This window comes from Temnothorax nylanderi, unplaced genomic scaffold, assembly GCF_030848795.1.
Source record: "Temnothorax nylanderi isolate EJ_2023f unplaced genomic scaffold, tnyl_v1.0 TNYL_tig0002_pilon, whole genome shotgun sequence".
Taxonomy (NCBI): Eukaryota; Metazoa; Arthropoda; class Insecta; order Hymenoptera; family Formicidae; genus Temnothorax; species Temnothorax nylanderi.
Window position 1 is genome coordinate 2996398 of NW_027249064.1, and position 23626 is coordinate 3020023.

At 36.3% G+C, this 23626-nt stretch overlaps 1 protein-coding gene across 5 annotated transcripts in view; it reads right to left on the reverse strand.

Annotated features, from left to right (window-relative positions):
* The window catches only part of LOC139769436 (uncharacterized), a 126252-nt gene that overhangs the window by 15000 nt on the left and 87626 nt on the right, over nucleotides 1-23626 (reverse strand). The window contains exon 1 of one of the 5 annotated variants that reach the window (XM_071700527.1): nucleotides 18356-18533. The exons of the other annotated variants lie outside the window; for them this stretch is intronic. The gene's annotated coding sequence lies outside the window, so the exon portion shown is untranslated. Of the gene's footprint in view, nucleotides 1-18355; nucleotides 18534-23626 lie in introns of those variants that run through there. 5 annotated transcript variants of the gene reach the window in all.

Consider the following 23626-nt stretch of genomic DNA (forward strand, 5'->3'; position numbering starts at 1 on the left):
AGACTTTCGCAGACTTCAACTAGAACAACAATTTTCACGTCTATAAAAGAAGCAGCTCGGTTAATGGACGATTACGTTCATAAGCCGTTATTATTTTATCCTGCAATAAGTTCGACTATTCAACGGTTTGAATTGCAGTAATTAGAATGTATAACCACCGTCCTCTCCAAGTGTTTTTCCATATTCAAGAACTACTCGATAATATGATGCCTGTATTAACTTAGATTGTAAAAACATCATGAAAAATCAATGCTAATTGTCATTAATAATCACAAAATTTCTTTTGGATTACATATCTTTTTGCTTACAGATATTTTAAGTTTTGTTAAATTTCATAATATATGCAAAATGTGCAAATAAAAACATTCATGAGATAAAAATAAAAAAAAATTGATGACAATCTCTTTTACTATAATAATAGAGATAGACTGTTAATGACACTGATAGAAAAATGTCAGAATATCATTGACTTTCAGAACTGTTCGTCCCACCGACTTATTATATTGCAAAGTAGAACGGTCGTCAAAACATGCAACGTGCAGAAAACAACGAGAAATCTATGGGCAATTAGTGAACAGAAATTGTTCCGTCTGAATAAAACCGCTGATTAAATCAACTTCAAATTAACGATACGCGGTTGATCTGAAAATAATATACAAATTGTTTCCGAAAGCTATCGCGCTGTTGAGTGTCATCAGTATCTCCGCAGGCTTTGTTCACTTCTCATTGAAAATCTTCTCCTTCACTTCTCCTTCCTTTCTTTAGACAAACTCATAATGCACAAGTCGCTTTACAATAGCATAAAGATTTGCGACTGGAAAAGCTTGCGTTTCCTTTAATAACGCTGCATCTCCATCTCAACCGTCAAAACAAACGAATGTTTCATTTTAAATACCGAAAGTGTAAAAAAAGAAGTGCAATTAAAAGGAAGCGCAGACTTGGAGAACCGCGGATCTCGCGGCACAAAGTTTAGTATAAATGTACAAATAAATAATACGGACGTATATTTTGTACGTTAGCGTCGCACGTTTTCATTCGGGTAAGCCGATCCTCAATTTCGGAGCAAAGCTCTGACGTAATTTTTTCGCAAAACGTGATTTCATCTTTCGTAACGCCATACATTGCTCGAGCCGGAAGGGGGCCGCGACTTTAAAAAGCAGAACCGAGAGGGAACATCGTCCAGATAATGCGTACACAGTAAAATTTAATTACCCGACGAGATTTTATGAAGCTCGTCGCCGTTACTGCACGCAATCTGATGGGTACCTTCGTATTGGTTTCGGTAATGAGACACGGTCGAGAGAGGATGGGGGAAAAGGCGAAGAAATCGGGAATATATATATAGCTCCGACCGGATTATAACAAAGTTGAAATATATAAACGCGCTGCGCGTAACTTTAACGGGGATTATCGAACTATGTTTTACGTGTATACCAGCGGCACGATGGCAGGAATGTCGTAATCGACATTATCCTTCGTAAAAAGGGCCGCTTTCGGGTTGGCCAAAACGGCATTAAGGCTTCTGTACACACAGACAATTTCTTTAATATCCAAAACGATCGACGACTGATTATCCGGCTTATTTATGCCCGTATGAAAAAATTATTTAGGGAAGAAGAAGAGAAGCCAGCCGGCTATCCGCGCCACCGCCAGACGTTTCGACGGCTTGTAATACGTTCGCCTTTTTAAGCGAGGGTCTCTTCTCCCGCTAACAAGATCGTAACGCGCCGATATGGACGATCGGCTGAAATTCCTACCTCTCTCCGAGATGCCGATAGGATGGAGGGCCGAGAAACGAAGGACGGGAAAGATCACGCCGGGAATACCTGCGGGACGTTCCCTCGTACGTAGGATTTAAGAAACCGAAGTGCTATCTGCGAAAGCTCGATCGAACGCGCAATAAAAAGTGCAATAAAAGCACTTCGCGACGAATTCGGTCGGCGGTTTCTCTCGACCGATCGCGTTTCCACTCGCACCGGCTCCTTCATAGGGCGTCTTCTGGGTTTCCCGCACTCCCTTTCGCCTACTTCTTCGATCAATTTGCAGTGAACTTTCCCTTGACAAAACTCGGAGAGCAGGAATATTTTTCGAGTTATCAGCGACTGAAATTTGAGAAATTTTATGTGGCTTGTACTTCTAAGAGCGTAATAAATATTGTCGTGTGTGCGGGGGGGGAGCTACGTAATTTCTTTAATATAATTTATCCGATATCGCGAAACCAAGTAGCAATGTTCGCAGATACGTAAATATTTTTAAGCAACAGCGAGCAGACTGAGTAGGTATCTCTTCGAGGGTCAAAATGTAACTGCAGATATGCTCATCTCTAACATTATTTTAATAAATTGGCTTGAATATCGCGAACTCCCGTGAGAAACTGCATTTTAAAGCATCGAATGGCAGGGAGCAAATAATGGGCATCGCTGATGAGCTTTTACTACGAGTACTTCCATATTTACTTAAGTTGCCAACCCCAGTTTCACGAAATCGAATTTTATTAAAGCTCCGTTCGCGCTCGTATCGCGAATACGTATGCTTTTCCCACGGCCGGTTTTTATCCGCAGTATTATACTCGTGTTTTCTATGGCAATTCAATCTTCACAAGAATACAGAATGGTTTTTATCCCATTAGAGAATCAATATTACTCATGTAATTTAATTCATTTTAATATAAATTCATTTTAATACGTTTGCAAGGTATAATATTTAATATCAATGGCTAGAAAATGTTGTGACGTCAACGACACAGTGGTATTCTATTAAATTTATAGAAAAAGCCAACCTAAATTTACCGAGGAGTTTATTACCGTCCGTCACCATCATTGTATAAAATTAATGGCGGGATGATGTCCCGTGTATACGTTACGGTAACGTAAATTCACTAGTGGAAGTATCGCGTTACAAAAGATACTCGCGTTACACCTGCTTAAGTACCTAAGCAACGCTCCTTAAATTATGCAAATATACATCACGGCAAAACGTCGGCGGTGAATTTTATCCGCTACACTCGCGTTTGCGCCGAATAGCCCGAAATATGAAGCTAATGCTAATGCGCCCAAGGGAGAAATTTGTTAATTTAGTATTTTGTTTCATCGCATTATTCTTGATTGTCTTGCGTTAGCAATGTATGATATACAATTACATAATGAAGTTAAAAGACAAAAATCTATGTCGATATCGCCGTTAAAGACAGTGTCATCATTAACTGTAATACGATTGAGCACTTATTGAAATAACGAACGATTTTAAAATAATCACGATCAACTAATTATAAATTTAATTCCATGGTTCTTTCGAGCATGGCTTTTGCATTATCCCTCTTTACTTTACGAAATCATGAGAGACGAAGGGAAACCATAGCCATTACCAACATCCTATAATATAGCGCGCGTTGTTAACATAGATTATCCGTCAAAAGACGGTTTCCGTAGCTTACACGAGGACTATGCAAGATATATCGCATGTAAATCCTTGTATCATCGAACAAATAAATGTAAAATTAATCAAGAAAATATAGCAGTATAAATTAATTCAATTTGAGAAAAGATTAGGATTATTATTACAAAAAATTGTAATTCTTTTTCGCGAGAAAAAGAAGAGACAAAACACGCGCAAGAAAGTTAAACGTAGAATCAGCGTTTGCCAAATTCTTTTGTATATAAATATTCCTTTTGCTGCTAGAACATTTATCTAGCTTAGGAAATTGGTACAATATAGGAGCCACGTGACTTGTGACAGCCTTTATGAGATACCCCGTACACAAATAATATAAGCTACGGTACACATAGGCAAACGTACGCTCATGGGAAAAGAGAAGACAGAAGGGAAAAGGAGAGAAAAAGAGAAAATGCGTCGCGCATCTACATAAATTCTTTACTGCTACGTGCATCGCATATTTCCGATATTCTTGCGCAGCGTGTTGTAAGCTCTCAGAACTTTAAAGAAACATTTTCTACTATGATCCGTATAAAGCTATCTCGCGCATCTGATAAACTGTTGCTGGTAACAAACGATGCCTGTTACAGATAGTGTAATAAATAACGGCTGTATAAAAAAAAAAAAGATATTTGTTGCAAACTTGCTTATCGTCTAAAATCTGGCATTTCGCTTTTTCCATCATATTTCGCGAGCCGCGCAAACACGCGGAATGTTTTAATTTTATTCTACACAGGATATCCCCTTTTAATTTTATTCTATGCATACGATGCCCCGAATCTCACAATAAGTCCCTCCAATTCTAATTCTACATATTTATATTAAAATTTCTGTAAGCTCGCAAGTATCGACGTTCAGGAAGAGTCTCGCGGAGAGCCATGAATGTGCAGTGACCGATCTTTCCGCGAGTCGAATCGCGAAACGAACGCCGTCGCTCGCGAAAGGAAGACGACCCGCGAGCCGACCCGAGATCTCTTCCGGGCTGTCGATACGGCGATTCGCCTCGCGCTCCTCTCTCAGTGACGTGTGCCGCGTTTGCTTTAGTTCCGGGATGCATACGCGAGAAAGAGAAAGAAAGAGAGAGAGAGCGTCTATGTGTGCAGACAAGGTTTTATTAACCCTCTCGCGTACACCGCTCGCTGTGTATGTATACGGGAACACACGGTGCATCGGCTACGAGTTACTCTCCCTCTCTCTTTCTCTCTTTCTTTCCTCTCTGCTCGGTGTACAAGCGTGTATAAAGCACACGGCGCGCGTTCTGTGTACTTGCAATCGATCGTTGGCGCGTTGCCACCAGCCATAGCGCGTTTCTTCCCGTCTCTCTTCTTCCTTGTCACCACTATCGCCGTCTGTGTATCTTTTCGGCATGTCCCTTTCTCTCTGTCTCTGTCTCTCTCTTGCTCGTCTCATCCGGCACACAGCGCGTTCGCACATACCTTTCCCACGACCTATAAATTCGCTCTCGATGATATTGTTCCGTGAGCATCGCTTCGTATCGCATCGAATCGCGTCGTAGTGGCGCTCAGATAAGAACCGTTCGGAGACACCCGGTATTACGACGGGTATAATCGTTACGATATAAGCGCGAGATTGGATTTCGTTGCTGGGTGGCGAGAAACGAGGGATGCGTGGCTGTTTGACCTTTAAATTGCCCTCGTAATGGATAATTTATTGATATCCCTTTTAGCGGCGAGCGCTACTTCCGGCGAATCTCGCCCACACGACGTGATAAGAACGATAAAGATTAAGAACCTATACATAAGTACGAGATCCCTTAAGTCCAACTAAGGTTCATTATGTTATAATATACGTGGTTGCGTTATCGAAATTATTCATTTGAGAAATATATTTATAAAGATAAATATCTTTAAGTAAATTTTAGTAAAACAGAGAAGTCGAATATATTTTTGAAATTTTTAGAAAGTTTTAACTCAGAAAAAGCAAAGGTACTGAAACTCGAAACGATATCGCAAGCTACGTTGCGAAAAATTCGCAAAAATTCGTATCTCTGGGATAAAAATTTATTTGGCGTAATGTTGCTGCAAGAAGACCCGCGGTTTTGAAAAGAATCTTCTAAAATATTTCGATTCGTGCATTGTGATTTGAGAACATACAATACAATTTTTATAATTAATATAGAAATTAAAATATATAATATTATAACACATATTGCGTTGTGTTATAGATACAATTTATACAAACACACACTTGAAAAATTAAATCGAATATTCATAGATTTTTTGCGAATTTCAATATTATTATACTCACTAAATTTTTTTTCCTCGTTTTACTGTTCCATGAAATATATACAATTTCATCATATCCCATTTTTTTCTAGTAAAAAGCAAATTCTAATAAAAGAATATATTAATTTTTACTGCAGGAGAGGTCCTGATCTTAAACGTCAAAGATATTGATTAAACGTATTGTTTAATATCGCGATTGCTCAAGAATAAAAAATACAGAACTGCAAACGCTCGTCGGCGGAAAACTGGCGTATCGATATTCAAGGCACTTCGCACGGATGATTTCAATATTATTGGAATCTAATGCTTTAAGCCGACGGATGCACGTGAATTTCGATAAAAACGGAGTTTGCGAAGTTAACTTTGTGTTCCCCGCGTGGTAGCGAAATTGCTGCGCTCTTCACGGGCGAATAAAACAACGGATATCTGATAAAATCGTTTAGTCTATAGGCTGATTTTTTCCGCCGCTGCCGACGGAGGCAATTGCGCAAATTATACGGGCTGGCTGATAAATACGCAAATGCCGCATGATAAATCGGAAAACTCCATATATAATCTAAAGCGCGGAAACATTCCTCGGATTTCTCTATTTTACATGCCTGACATAAACAATTTCGTCCTCGAAAATTACTGGTCGTATAAAAGAGCTCATTCAATCGTGCAAATCCACACAATTGTTTATTTATATTTATAAAAAAAGTAATGTAAAATAACGCACCACAAAGATAATAAATATAATTAATAGTTTGAGATAGGGAATGATCATCCACAAACAATGAAATTAAAAGAATCCAACCACTTTTGGCGAATTATGAAAAAAATATTTAATTAATCGTCGTGAAATGCATTTATGGTTAATAATTGATTTTCACCGTGAAAAATAAAATAACTGTCGTCAATAATTGAATGCTGTCGATTGACGGCTATAATGAACTTTGAATTAATTATGCGCATTCGAGATTAATCGACGCGTGGAAAGATAAAGCGAATCCTTTTATCCCGGCGCGGATCTGTATTTTATCATTCTTATTGATTTTCGTTCAGGCAAGAATAATCTGAACCATTTATTTCGAAGGGAGTATAAATCAAACTTTGGAACATTGAATTTGCATACGGCAGGGGCGGGCAGGGGTTACAAGTAGATGTAGCATGTGTAAAAAAGATTCTCAAAATTTGATTCAGACCAATATATAAAAAGGACCGATTTGTGTATATGCTGTTATAAAACTGCCAATCAACCCTTCATTACATATACTGACGCGATTGGTCAAATGTCATGTGAAATGTTATAAAATTCAGGAATAGTATCAAAAAAAAAGATATATCAAACATAAATAGAGAAATAAGATTAAAATAAATAAAATGCTTTTTTATACATACACCGACATTTTGCACATAATAATTGGATATAACCTGGTTCATGAATTAACGCATTCAACGATAAATATATTTGCAAAACTATCCATCTATATGGCTTTGTACGTCACAAGTATTATCAGCAAGTTTCGTGACACACATGCACACACATACACACACACACACACGAGTAAGAAGGCATCAAAGAGCAACTGACGTGACATATTTCAATTAAATCTATGCCTAGTCGACTATTTGTACGGGAATTCTATCAAAAAAATTGCGACTGTTTCCCCTGCAGTCTGTCATTCCTCTTCCCCTTTAATCAACCGCCACGCGACAGTTGCTATGACGACTTTTGATTGAAGTAGCATTTTAAATTGGCTTTGTGCAATCGCACTTAACAAACATTTTACAGTGTTCCCATTCATCGCAACAGAGAAAGACAGAGAGTTTAGAGTTTAATATAATGGGTATTAGCGATATTATACGAGCGGGCTGCTATAGAAGGGGTTGGAATAAGTAGCGACCGCTCCCGAGGGTGCCCAGCTGTTCGAGCTAGGAAAGGGTTTCGAGGCGACGAGGAGGGTTGATCGGTTGGCGGGTTTGAAAGAACCGGAGAAAAATCCTTTTTTCCGCGTCAAACTTTGGATTTCGCCAAAGGTGCGGTGGTGGCTACGGTGAAGTTTCCTCCCCTATTTCTCAACCTGTTGAACCACTCTTTACGCAACCCCCCCCCCCCCTATTCCCTAACCGACATAACGCACGATTTGTTTTTTCGCGGTGTTACCGCATATACGATATTCCAGCGATCTTGCGACGATAAATTTTGTGGTTTACATAAAGAGAATTATACGAGGAATTATACGAGGAATTATACTTTTAAATAATTTTTATAAGTCGATTTCAGTTATACCTCCTTTAAGTTTTTTGATTTGATTAAAACAATGATACTTTCCTAAGAAAAGTAAGATATTATAAGATGTATCGTTCCCAAAGTGCAAGTTTTGCCTAAACATTGTCGGCGGAGGAACGACGTTGAATTTCTCCCGCGAGATAATGTCGATACGTGCCAGGAGAGCGATAGATGTCAAAGATGATTTGATCGCGAACAATTCGCGTGAATTCACGCGGGAAGTCGAAAACGACGTTACGTATCAGCAGTGATGCTGTCAATATGTAACATCGCACGCGCGCGCGGCAGTTATCCGCTTGCGCGCGGCTTACTGCCGGCGTTTCCAAAGCGCGCATTTTTGGAAGGTGGTAATCCCGCGATCGACGCAGCTTGCTCTATCGCGGCCGGCTCTCCCCCCACAGAGAGTGACTACGTGCGGTACTACATGCGTTACTTTAGTCTGAAAGGCAACCGTTAACAGATTTGCGAAATACCCATAAAATGGAGAAATTTAACTCTGTCGAAATCTGTTTCGCGCTATACGCAAACGTCCCGTCTACAGTTCGATCGCGAAATTTGCGGTCGAGTGTGCTTATAGAATTTTGCAACAGCACGAGTTTCCTATAATAACGATAGAGTCACTTCGACACCTCGATATATATGTTTCATAAATTATCCAAAAACAAAAAAAAAAATGAACAATTTATTTTCGCGAATCTTATCCTTTCAATCTCGTAATTGTTTTACCTGTGGCTACCTCAACGACGAATTAGCGGCGTTTATCCGGTGTAATAAGGTGTAATAAAGCATAAAGCGCTTAAGAAATAGCGTCGGTATTTAAGAGATTAGTAGCGCGGCCAGGAGAGAGAAACTCTCCTTTGTAGTTGACAAATCGAGGACAATCCAGCCGAGCGAAGAGATTGCGCGACGTCGGCGTCGGTTGGTTTCGAAGATATCGTTCCGCGCGCTGGCTGTGCGGCATTCCCGCGCCGCGGCGTTTCCTTTATTAGGCACGGGCTTGACTATATATCTGTTTATCGTTAAACCACTTTTACGGAAACACGCTCGGGGCAAGATAGATTACCGCGTCGCGAACGAGCGGGCTCTTTACCCTGGTTGCAACGTTCGTTGCAACCGCTCCCGGCGTAACGATCCCCGACAGCGTATCTGGACCGCGCGATGATATGAGCCTCTCTAAATGGGGGGGAGGGGGGAGGGCTTGGCAGCTCGGTCGTTTTCGCGATAAAGACGCGAACAAAGTCGCCCCCCGACCCACTTCTAGCAGACGGAGAATTTCATTAAGCCGACGATACTCGCAGAGTCGAGAAAGTTAATGTCGGGTCCTTATTCCAACCACCATCTACTGGACGCGACCAGCCGCGGAATTCGCACCCTCCGTAAGAATCGTAGCGAGAGAGGACACCGAATAAAATTAACTTTATGACGAACGATCTTTTATTTCTCTTGCTTAAGGGCTTCTGAGGTCTCAACAGACCCCACGCACTTCTAGATTACTTATAAATGCTTTTTATAACTATAATATTAAATGACTCGTCTACTTGTTGAATTGTTTTAGAAAAGGTAAAAAAAATAGCAGATGTAAATACTATCACGTACTAAATTTGTATGCTACATTCGAAACAGCCATCGACAATCAACTTCATTAAAAAGACAATCGAATGACTCATATACCTAACATTTATTTTAGAGTATATGACGTATCATGCATTAAACATATAAACTTAAATAATATCAAGAATCTTTTCTCGTTTGCCCTCTCTCTCTCTCTCTCTCTCTCTCTCTTAATTTTTTCTTTTTATTTCATAAACAGTAACAAAGATGCACAGCATCGTGTAACAAAAACTTGACGGAAATCTCAATAAAATATTAGTCAGCTCCCGGCATTCTCAGACGAAAAATTTTCTATGTCCTGATTCGCGCGCGCCACGCAAAAGTTCGAAAACTTTGAAAAATTGCACATCCGTACGGGCCGGCTATAAATAACGGTTGGCGGCAAGAAGCGCGTGACTTATGTTGTATGCGACCGTGTGTCTCTCCCAGTGCATTAATATTTTCTCGGAATCTCGACAGGGCTATGCCTTTTTATTGCAACGTACGCGCGATGTAAATCCAAACGCTCGTATCGTACGACTCGAAATGCAATATTTCTTTTTCATCTGCCGCAGACACCGGCTGTCACCGAGCGTATGATCCGCACATTACCAGTTTCTAACGAGGGAAACGCCAGCTATCCATTCCAGATATACGTCGGGTGTAATGGATGCAATTTTCAAATTTTAAAATAAAACACTTCGAAGAGTACGCGCTCTTTGACTTTAAAGTCAAATTGTTGGACTGATTTGCAAAGAATAATAATTATTGCTCAAATACAACATCGTACAAGCAGAAACCAATTTTGTTATATCCGAAATAATTATCTAAACTCCTCTTGCTACTATAACTAAACATTATTAGATCTATAAAAGACATCCATAAAATAATTTCTTTTTTTTTTACTAAAACTTTCTTTATGGTGTTGTTGGAAATACTCATTCATAAACAGTAACATCTATAAGCAAAAAGACTAGTGATTTGTCACTATCGATACAGAAGAAATGCCAATATTTGTTGCCGTTTTAATTTAGTTTTTAGACGGCACGATATTCGATATTCCAATATCCACTATAGTCTCCTATTTTTCAATATTCCATTTTTTAAACCGATGGTATCCGTTTTTTCAGCTTTACTGAAACATTACTGACTATATTACTTATTCATCGTTCGACTAAGAGACAATAGCTCGAAAAAGCCTTGTCCATCAAAAGGAATAACAGAACAAGTAAAAATTGAGAGGAGAACCGGAAAAAATTTGAATCATGCCGGCTCGGCTCAATAATTAAAAGCTACGGAAACTTTTTTGTTTTAAATGCTTGGTTTGAAATACGGACTCTACCATTTTATAAAAGTCCAGCAGTAATGTGAAATGACTGTCGCTGCAGATGTTTGATAATTCCGGCAAATTCCGATAAATGTCATCAGTGTGCCGAACTAATCGCTTCTGTCGCTCGTAATAAAATGGAATAACGGCCGTTGATTTCGCGGCTGTGTTCTTTCGGTTAAACAAACGAGTGAATCATGTGCGATTACCGGCCAAATCTATTGGAAGTAATACTGTGTTCACAGTGGCGCGTGCAAATTATACAGATTGATTGCTTGCGGTAATGAATTGCGAGATCGATGAACATTGCACTTGCGGCACGACTTCATGCTATAAATCTAAACGTGCTATTGCATTAGTACATACCGTAAAACAATTTAACGTAAAAACTGTGTACGTGTGACAAGTATGTCGATTATTCTAAATCGTGCATGTCGCAGGGTTTAAAGGAGAATTTTAAATTAGTACACAAACAGCCCTGGTTTAAACCGTATAAAATAATTCATTAACTTGGTGCTTGAAAAATTAATTTCTCTTAATTTATCGTACTAAAATAAGGATGAAAGAAAATATTGAAGAAGCGTAAATAAGTTATTGCAGTTGAAGTTTATAAAACGCTACGTAAAAATAAAACAATGTTTTAATAGTTAGAAATAAATAATTAATAGTAAAATAAATTTTTCCGTAGTATTTCTCGTAAAATGCGTTATTTTGTTCTATGCTCTACAGTAAAGTTTTTGCAGACTGTAGAGATTAAATGTTATAGATTAGTAACAAAAAATTCTAGAAAGATACGTCTTGTAATTTTGCTCATTTTTAATGCGAAAACATTTTGTGCCTCATCGTGTTAACGTTCGCACGGTTGCATTAAAAAATCGCCAGACCTTGACACAGAAACTTTTTCATTTGTCTGAAAATAATATAATAATAACAAATTCCTTCGTTTCTGCATTCTTGCTTCTTTATACACGCATACATTTTCATATATTATATTATGTATATATATGTATACACACACACACACACATTCACACATATATATTAACCCTTAAATGCCACCCGGGGTCCAGCGGACCCCAGACCCTCTACAATGATATATTTTCAAATGTTCCCGCCGAAAATGGAGCTCATATTTATTTATTTATTATTTATTATTTTTTTGATTTTGGAGCCAATATTTTAACTGTTGGCGATCTTAATTTTTTATACTATGTTGAAATTGAAATTTTAACAATATAAGCATTTTATTCTCTTTTCTAAGCCTTGAACAACATTGAAAATAATTTTCATAACTAAATATCAAAAAATCAATAAGTAAGGAGACATTTTTCATGCTGGGGTCTTTTAGACCCCATGTGTCATTTACGAGATTCTTGAGAGGTGTGGCATTTAAGGGTTAATATAATATTATAAGACTTGCAAGATAACAAAAAATCGTTGCTCTGTTCTGTACATTTGGTCCCAAATGCGTATACATAGCTAAGCACGCGGCTACCGGCGGATATCTATATATGCAACGTAGGTTCTTCCGGAAGAACCTCTAGAAAAGTAGAGCCAGATGTGTGTGGCACTGTTTCAAATTGTCCAAGATTGTCATCCGTCGTTCCTTCCCGGTGGAAGCATGTTACTCTTGAACACATCTTCGTCGCGCGTTTTCGCACAAAAATAGTTTCTCTCTTCCGTTCCACGGATAAATTTTAAATAAAAGTCATTCCGGGGCTCAACTCAACCGACGTCTCTTTCCGTCGCCGGGATTTGTCATCGTATCTTTATTTAATAGCCCGCCACAAAATTTCAGCTGGTAACATTTGTAGCGTATCATACCTTGAAAAATACGAGGAGCATTTCGTATGGAAAGTAACGTAATATTTCCTTGCGCGTTATATGTAAAATTGGAAAAAATATATAAAAAATCTGGCGACAAGTTTCTTTCAGCGATAAATTTAGCGATTGTCATACAGAGAGTTATTTAGTAATAAAAATTGTAGATTCTTGACACGAAATACGAAGTACGAAAGAAGACAAAAGATAACAAAGCCTTATTCTTCGCCTTACTTTACTAGAATATGTAATTTCAATTATTATTAATTCATTTAATTACCGAGGTCCTTATTTAAGTCATTATATGATTATTAGATTAAACGTTTGTCTTTCGTTTGTCCTTCTCTTAAGAATTGATTATTGAATTGCGGGAAACAAAGCACAGACTGTGTCTCAAAATAAATTTTATCTGAGTTCAATTAAAACGCGATAAATTTTATCCAAGTCCCTCAAAACGTGATTGTAAATACGATATAGCAAATTAAAAAATTGACTTTTAAAATCTACTATTACATTGTATCATATCTCGAAACTGATTGCAGCTATGCCGTTTCTTAATTCAGCAGGGAAATGCAACTAATAAGCCTAAGATATTTCAGAAAAAATGAAAAAGTCGTGAGAGGGGAGAACTTTAATGAAACTCCTCGCTGAGGAATTGGCCTGGTGCCAAATTCAATAAAAATATCATCATATCATTTTTCGTGTCTTTTATCAAACATATACATATAACTGTCTTCATGTATAACTAATTAAATTTTGTTACTCATACACATGATATATTCTATCAACTCTATGTACTAATTAAATTTTATTACTCATACTCATGGTGCTTTACGTGCTCTTCTGCAGTATAAATAATTATAATCTTATATGCTTATGTAATTGTTTGTAGGCACAAATGTACATGATCGCAAAAAATAGTACTGATCATTAATAGTGTAATCATTTTTATCGGACTCTGCATTCTCTCTAAAGACATGCATCATAAAATAAATCTGCAAAATCAAAATCTGCCGCAAACGGAACATAAATGGGAGCGATATGACTGCGATAGATAAGAGGGAAGCGTTCCCTCGTCATGGTCGGACAATAAAATTCATTGTCAGACGGTTCTATGAACCATATACATACAGATCTTAAGGTTGCCCCACGCCATTGTCTTCCTGAGCTATTTTCGGAGGCGTTGCCGTCACGATTCGAGATACAAAAAAATCGCTCTGTTCCCCTTCCGATTGCCCCACGCATCATATGAGAAACGAGCCATCTCCGAAGAATAATTAAAGATAAATACACTTATAATTATCGATTAACATCGTACTATTGTTTCCTTCTTAATTAAATAACAGACATTTTATTTTTAATCATTGCCTTCTTAATTCAATAATTTGATCGCATAAACTTACATTTACAGTAATAATTAATGAAAAAAAAACGGTATCTTTTTTTTATTCCTATGTTAATGAATGTTGTTGAAAAACAAATTCAATAAGCTAAAAGAAAAGACAATTCAAGCTTGTTTTAATGCTTTCGATTAATTTTTGCAGAAGGAATGATTGTATCGTCGTTTCGGCGTTGAACTATACACATTTTGTGCATAGTTCAACAAATAGATATTTGTGTAGGATACATAGTTCAATACTTGGAGAAAGCGAAACTTTATGCTCACGATTGCGAAACGTAATAAAGAATTAATTTCTTTAACCTAGCTTACTCTCGTAACGACGGATCGTGACGGCGTGTTTCTCCGTTGCTTTAGATAATTAATATCAGGTTATTACGACAGTGGGGATAAACTGCATTATGCTCGTAGGGAGCGGGAGGAAGGAGGGAGGAAGACTGATCTACAATATTCATTCGTTGTTATTATACTTGGGATACGTAATCCGATAACGCAGGACTAGTGTAGCTTCCCGGAACAATGTAAAATATCAGCGGCGGACTGAAATTACTAAACTATTTATCTTTCGTATATAGACTCGATATCTGCAAATTTGCGGTAATATCATATAAAACCGTCTTCTGCGCCTAGTAAAATATTTTTATTTAACGCAAGTTTAAATATATTAATTATTTATAATTAAGTAAGTGATTATTAAATAATATGATAAGTAATTATAATTTATAATTAATTCACTATCATAATTGTGAGACACTTATATTATCTTTATTTAGCTAGGAAAAGTTGTTTGATTTATATTATGATCGTTTAGGCTTTTACTTTTGTTTTTACCATCAGATTATACGTGTAAAAGACGGAAGTCGATCCTAGTTCTTCTCCGGTACAAATTGGACTTACAGGAATAATCGCTTCCTCGGTTGTGCTTCGCTGGTGAATTTATGCTCGCGGTAAAACTATTTTTGCGACAACGTCGCGTCAGCGACGACAACGACTACTTTCCAGCGCGCTCGTTGCGTTTCGACAATGCTGTCAACGACAAAAGTTTCTTCGTCGCAGCCGACAAAGTTGGTTGCTGCAAACGCAGCATCGCAACAACGTGCGACGCACAAAACGACAATGTTCAATAGTGTTTCGAATAAAATACAAATAGGCATAGAGAAAATGCATACCGCGTATTTTCGACGAAGAATGAAACTTGTTTAAAATCTATAGGACAGAAATATTAAGAAGACAGAAATATTTCATTTAATTGCTAAACATAAATTGCTCTCGATTCTGTAATTTAATCTTTTAAGATAAAAAATATTTTATGGTAAAGACAATTTACTGGTAGATATTGTAAAAAATAATTTATTTATTTTTAATTTTCTCAATTACCTTTATCTTTTTTTATGTAAATATATTTATATATTTATTTTTCTTCTACAAATAAAAAATCTAAATTTCAGAAATCAATTCCTTTGGACTAAATATTTCCAAATATGACTAGATAGAATATAGGGCTATTCTTCTAAATTGAGCCAATCTCATAGCATGCGACGCCGATGTGGAATGCTCGCGTTTCGAAGAAAGGCGTGAGCATACCGAGTTATCTCGGGCAGAAATAACGCGCCCGCAGATGAGCTAGCTATTAGATCAGCGTACATCTCGCTCGCCATTAAAACAGATGAAAAGTAAACAGGAATAATTGCAGGGGCGCGCTCAAAGCGAACGGTTCTTCTTGCGGTATTCTCGTATAACGACAGTATCAGACACATTAAACATAAGTTGTTATCCGTATACGTCCTTTCATATCGCGGGCTTTATACAAAATACTTTGTTTTAACTTATACAATCCGTTTTATCAATTCCGAAAAAAATATTCTTTTAGCTACGAATATCGTGGCATCTATAAACTTTTTGGATCATAAATTATTGAAAATCGAGGGATCTTTAGAACTAAAGGTGGAGATGCTCGAAATATTTATAAACAAAAAGAAACGTTCTCATAACTCTTCACTTAATTTAGTAAGATATTTAGTAAAAATAATTTTTACCTTAATAGATTTCTATTTTGTATGTGTAAATTATTTAGAAAGATAAGGTTAAATGGCAATTACATTTTAAAAGAAGAAGCTTTTAAAAGAAGAAAATTCAATTAAAATTAATTAAGATTAACCTAATTCACGTTAATTTAATAAAGAAAGAATAAGATTCTGTAAATGACGGGGAAAAAGAGAAAAAACACAGCTGTGATATGTATACCCTGTATATGTACGACACGAAACAGCAAGTTCAGACGATGTCGTGCAAAAATAAATTAAGAGACTCGATGTAGCTTGACGCCAAAAGACGGGTAATTATGGTAAATTTCCGCGAGCAAGGATAGAACGACAATAGGATTGTAATTATTGTTTAAATTAGGTTTATATCAAGACTGTCAAAGAACGAATGCACTGCCATTAAATGGCGAATGTAATTAAGTGAATGTAAACCATTAAACACAAGAGTGAGTAGGAAAATCATTTAACGTTAGAAACAAATTTATCTAACAAGAAGTAAGTGTTTGTTCCGCCAATGATAAATTAACAAAAAGGTGCATATATTTAATCGACTACTAATTGGCAAAAATTACATAACTTTCACGACGTTTCGACACAGGCTTCTCAAGTAATCTAACAAACAACAATTATAAGAATCACAGCGTCAATAAGTTAGGTTAATGAATGTACGGAATTTAAGTCATGTGTAACAATTGAAAGTACCTGATGAGGAAAATGTACCATCGTCAAACCATTCTCAGTCAACTGTTCATGAGATTTTGATAGAAAAGTCACAAGAGTGCTAAAATTAATTCGTCAAAAAGGTAAGTATGTTATTATAAATAAAAAAAGAAAAAAGAAGAAAAACTTAATTACGCAAAGAATGTTTTCCAAAATTTATCTAAATTGTGGTTACTCTATTATAGAGAGATAGAATATTTCATTGAAATGAGGAAGATCATTTATATGTAATGAATATATATATAGAACTTACATTGCTGCCAAAATGTAAAAAATACAAGATACATAGAACTCAATTAAAATAAAATATCGACAAAAGAATTGTAACGTATTTTCAGTACAATACAAGATTATAAATTCGTAATTTAATCATTAATTAGTATATCAGTTTTTAAAAATTGTAGTTAGTATTTTAAGATAAACTTGACATATCAATCTTCCGTAATATTAACAATTCTAAAATAAATCTGAAATATCTATACCGTTATTTTAAACATTTGTCCCCATTTATAACAACATATTTCATCGTTAGATTAACCGGATTCTACACCTCTGGATATCGTGGTGTAGACTTACACGACGCTTAGAATCGATCAAACGAAGTTTCAGCGAATCTAAGCGCACCCTATAAATCTCCTTCGATTTCTGTAACAAGTATGATCGCGTAAAAACTTTTCTAACTTTGCCTTGCAACTTTGGAATACGGAAAACGTTGGGGGAGGCTGATAAGAAAGGCAAGTATCCGACAGTATTATCGCCTTTCTATATAAATGCAGTTTGTATGGATGCTCTCGGAGCGCGAAAGCTCAACAAGCGGATCAAGTTACACAATATGAACTGTCATCAATCTAGGAAGACAAAAATATTCTGTATCTGGTTCTATAGAAATATTCTATATCATATTTTCCTCTTGCGTCACTTTAATATCATTCATCTGAAATTCAAACTGAAAGACCTTCAAGAAAATATTGATAGAAAGGATCTTTGAAAGATACACACCGGAAAAATCTTCGGACAAAGAGGAAATATATTATTTTCTATACTATTATAAAAAAATGTAGTTTTGAATATGAGAAAATATATTTTAAATTGATAATAGAACATAATTGTAAGGCAAATATTATCTTTAATTGGAATTCTATTATGAAATTAACATTCCCGTTTTTAAACGTTCAAGAAAAACAGTTTCTATTACTATATTCCAAGCTTTTATATTTGTAGAAACAAAAATCAATATTATATAAATAAATTTTTGAACCCAAAATGCTCAAATTTTTATGGATCGAAGCATACAATAATATACATAACATTATTTCATATTTTTGCATTCTTTCTCAAAGAGAATTTTAAACTACAAAATAATTACTAATTAATGTCACGAAATTAATACCTAAAATTAAATATTCTGTCTTCTTAGATTGGATAAATTTTGCAGTGCGAGTCGTGATATTTCACCAATGTCATCGCGTTGTATTAAGTTTAATTATATATGTTCAGCCGACTAACCGAGGAAATATTGTAGTTGAACTCGAACATGTCGACAAAATAAGCCGTAAGAAAAGTACGTCCTTATCTTTGAGTAGAGGACCCGTCGTGCTCGATGCTCAACAATGATCCTCCGGGGAGAAACAGAGATGAGCGTGTCGACGACGCTGACAATGCCGTCCACGACAAGTTTTCTTGCGGCGAAGAACACGTCTGAATGCAGAAAGTACAACGCCGGTGCACTGTCTATGATAAAGCGTAAGCACAGTAAGAAACATACAACTCGTTATAAATATGTCACTGCTCCTGGAAAAGAGTATGTAAACAAGTGGAAGTTTGCCCTTAACGTCCTTAATATATGGGTGAGGTAATGTTATAACTTTTGCCATCTCTCAAATGAAGTCTAATTTTCGAAAGTAGTCATAAGCAGATCGAATGTACAAAATGTGTCGTGTAAAGTCCTTTCTTGTAAAAATTCAGGCTCTCTCTGCATTTTATAAAGTTTTAGAATAATATACGATCTCGTAAGTGCGTACATTTTTTCCTCGTTCAACAAAATACGGAAATCTTGGAAATTGATAAATTCGGCACGTCAATTACTGTTATATCTCTTGCAGTGTCTCAAAAACGGGAATTTGCTTTTCCGATTATTATACTTTGTTCTCTATCATACGATAAATATAAATTTGAGTTATGTTTAACATGTATTCATTTCGACGTGGTAACAAGTTTGATATTAGATTTTTGCTGCACGTATAATGTAATCAAAGTTGCTGCAAACGTCATATAGTATACATATATGTGCATAGTTATATTATATACAACTTTTACAGCAACAAGAAGTTGGACGTGTAACACGTTTCTAGTATCAAACTTCTTGCTGCCGCTGTACGTGGAGCCCATCGATTTGCATCAAGATTGAAGAACGAACTCTTTTTTAATTCTCCGGTGAGTTTGAAGATTCGTTTCGACGTTATCACGAAGGCGTCAACCTTTTTCTCACGACGCGAACGAGCAAAAAAATTGAAACGGCGGAGGCGAGACGATCGCTTCGTTTCTTCATCACAGGCGATCTCGATTCGTTAGAATCGATTATTACAGCAAGACGATTCGATTGCGAGCATCCAGGGACACAAAGGGACCGATGTCCCTTTTTTTCTCGTCTCTCTTTTAACTGTGCCGTGGGAAAAGGTAAAAAATGGCAGGTATTCGTACTACTCCCGAACGTAATCGCGATATATCTCTTGCGACTGTAAATGGTCTTCGCTTCGCACTAACGACCCTGTCCGCACTTTCTAAAGACTTAAATGACAACGTGACTTTCGCCACAGTCGGCGCGTTGCCATAAACAGTCGATACCTAGCCTCGGTCGGATGCAGAGCGTCTTTATTGGAACGTTATTTCGTAACTCAACGATAGAAAGCTAGTAAGATATCCTTTCCATTCAGGAAAATTGAAACAGGATTGTGATACTCCAGTACTAGTCCAGACGGGAAGCGTTTTCGCTGCAGAGTATACTCGCATGAATACCCTCTATATGTTAATACGCTTGTGCGCGTGTTTTAAAAAAATACAATATTATAGAATTTTATCGCCAATGGAAAAACAGTACATGATGGACAAAAAATTGTGTAAAAAAGATGAAGAGCACCGAGCAAATGTTAGCATTATCCCGAGGTTATTTTAACTGGAAATATGTATCTATATACGTGAAAAAAATTGTAATAAGATTTGCAGTGCGGAAAAGGCAAACGATATAGATTTTCATCTGTGTACATTATGAAAAAGATAGGAACGCAAGCGGATAAGGTTCAGCAAGATAATGACTTCACGCAATGCAAGAAGAAAACGACTCCTCAGTTGATACCGGCGCTCAGACAAATGCGATTGGTTACGATGTCACAGCGCGATGAAGCGACACGCGATTTCGAATACGCGCGACGTCGCAATTTCGGTATGCAAATTATTGCTCGCCGCAACGACGGCACCGAGCGCCGTTGCTCGCTCAAAAGTTATAACTGCATTTCCCGCCTAATATCGCCACGTGGAGCTAATTCCGTATAATAACGCGCAGACATTTCGGGTTTAATACTAGGTGGGCTTAAAGTTTTACGAGATGCGACGCACACGGTAGATTTGACGCGCTGGATTCAACGCGCGGTTAACGTGACGAAATAGGACATTTTTGTATCGCTTCGCGCACGGCCGCTGCCACGGATTCGACAATTTGTGAAGAATTATTTGGAATTACAAATGTAAAATGTAATATAGAAAAAATACTTGCCCTACAGAAAATAATTGTCATTATGGAAAATAATTTTGTGCTGAATTATGTCAAGTATTTAAACTATTTAATTACTTAATCTGTGGAAACTGCAACAGATTTTTGTTTCAAACATAAACTTTACATCCCAACACATATTTTGTTTTTGTTTTGCCCTTGCACTCCTTCCTGTTGTATCTTTGTTCTTTTCCAATGATTCTTTTAAACTGTCGTCTCTTCGAACGTGACTCAACCTGTTTTCTTATTCTTAATGGAGGTTTGAAACGGAAAAATTCTTGAACTAATCCATTATAAGCTTTTAAATAAACACAAGGCGCTTTCAGAAAGAAAAAAACATTCGAAGAAATGTAAATCAGTATTTAAAGAAAATAAAATCTTTCGTTTCCAATTGCCATGAAAGGATTAAGCATCCGTCTAAGGAGTTTATATGTTTAAGAAACATATAAACATCGGTTTTTAAAAATAAATATATTTTCGGTTCCAGGCGAGAAACATCGGTGCAGGTGGTTGCAGGTGAGTATTGAGCATATAAGAAACCTCAACTGTCACCTCGAATCGCAATCGCTAGTTTCGATTGGAAAATGCAATGCGCAATGTCATGGTGCATTATATCGAATGTATTTCGCAAGAAATAAGATGCATAATCGCATTTGATACTGTCGGTGCATTGTATTATAAATTTACTTTTCTTATTCTCGATTAGCTAAGTAATTGTTTTACTAAAATAACAATTATCTTCGATATGCTTATCAATTGTAAAATATTTGTTGTTCTTTTTTTTTTCATTATTTGTAGTTAATAGACAAAGTTAGGACTAAAATGTAATGAAATAAAAAAGATAAGAAATAAAATATTAAAATAATAATTGGAAGACCTCCTAAAATCTCATAATTTTCAGTATTTAGTGATTTCAAAATTAAATTTCTTTTTCATGCAATTTTTACTATGTAAAGCTGGATCTAAACCAAGCGAGCGAGCGCGAGCAAACACAAACAAATTAGCTTCACATGCGCACAAAACAGTAAATAAAAACGGGTAATGTCTCGTGATTGTTTCAATATTACATAAATTATGCACACATACTAATTAAAATATTTCACGTTATTGTATACTATGCTCAAATTATTATCTTCTCGCATAGTAATTACACGCGAAATTATATATATATATATATATATATATATATGTATTTCCTAAATAATTTCACTCAACTCTTCATTTCCATTAATCAAAAGTGCGCATTTAAACCTATAAATATTTATTACACGCTCGCAACTTTAATTCGAAGCAACGACCAACACCCTCCAGTTGTCAGTAATATTTTCACGCGATACTCTCAGTGGCTCTTTGGAAACAGTCACATTGGAGATTAACTTCTATTTCTCATCCGTACTCTCCAATCCTCTTTTCGAAAGCACCGTTCGCAAACGTTTAATTACCCCGCGTTGTGCTATTTAAAAAGTATCAAAGTGAGCGTCGAATGAGTTTGTTGACCACTGAGTTTGTTGACTACTGACCCTACAGAGCGGCTTTATCACGTTCACGTAACCGGTATTCCGGCGTGATCGCCGATGCGCGCGTGCACTTCAATTCCAATACAAATTCAAACGGGATGATCCTCTCTCGTCCGTTTTCTAAAAGCATCGTACCGGCCTATACCTGCCCGCGTGATTGGCTTCTCTCACTTCATCTTGAAAAGCTCGTTGGTCTTATCGCATAGCACGAATTCATATTCTGCACGCGCAGCGATTATATTCGGTTTTGCATGAATAAACAAAAAAAAAAACGAATTTGTTCTACTCTAGCTTGAAATACGTAATCCCTAAGTAAATCCCGTAAAAATTTTATATTCGTAAACGAGATTTTAGGCTCGATCGAGCTAATTGAAAAGGTTGAGTAAATGAGATAACGTAATAACTTTCCAATGGTAAGAGATTATTAATAAATACAGAACTCGTTAAAAAATTATTATAAACGATAAATTTCGTATTTTATCATTGGAAATTTATTACTGCGATAATAAAATATCCCGTTTTATTGTTATATTATTCATATTATATATATCGTATTACATTCGTATTGTATTCTCTTTTCCGTTAATATGCACAGGATATCCTATACATACAATACCGTACAATAATTTAATAGTATTTTGGCGAATTGGAGGCTTGCTTATATATAATACGAAACCTATTGTGACCTCGATATTACGATAATAGGATCTTTTAATTAATTTCCAATATAAGCCATTGTACGGTATGAGATTCTGAATTATAAAATATAGGATTTTTATAAAGGTACGTATATTTTTCTCATTTTAAATTTACTCATAATATAAATTCCATCAAAAGATAAATTAATTGTAAGAAAAGTAAAAATTATTTCAGTAGCACGGAACTAATAAGATCTAAGCTCAAATCAAGTATCATAAATAAAACATTGAAAATTAAAAAGATCTTTGCACATATTCGGGAAATACTTACTTACGTGTTTTCGTTAAAAGTATCGATGTTTAAAATCATCTTGTGCATTCTTATCTTTCATCTGCGTTTTGTTCCTATCTCCTGTTATTTTGTGCAAACGTACTTGAACCGAAAAAAAGGAAGCCCCGAAACAATCCAGCGCCCGAATCTAATTTTCGCACGTGTTCGAGCACAACGTTGCGCCGCATTCAATTTTTCCTAAAACGATTCTGCTCCTCTGTTATCGTCCGCAAATTCATATTTTTCGATTACATGCGCGACCACATTCAACGAAAAGAAATAGAAAGAGAGAAAACAGTAGCGGAGTCGGTTCTCGCGGAGCTCAAACTATTGCATACCCAGCATTTTTTTTGTTCATTTCTTCGCTGCAAAATTCTCCGTTATATGAAGTTACTGATTAGAATCAGGATATCATATGTATCTGCCTTGAATATATGATTAATTATATTGCGAATTTGCTCTGGAATAAAAATAATGGAAAATGAAGTAAAATCTTTACGTGATCGTATAATTATTATTATCTAT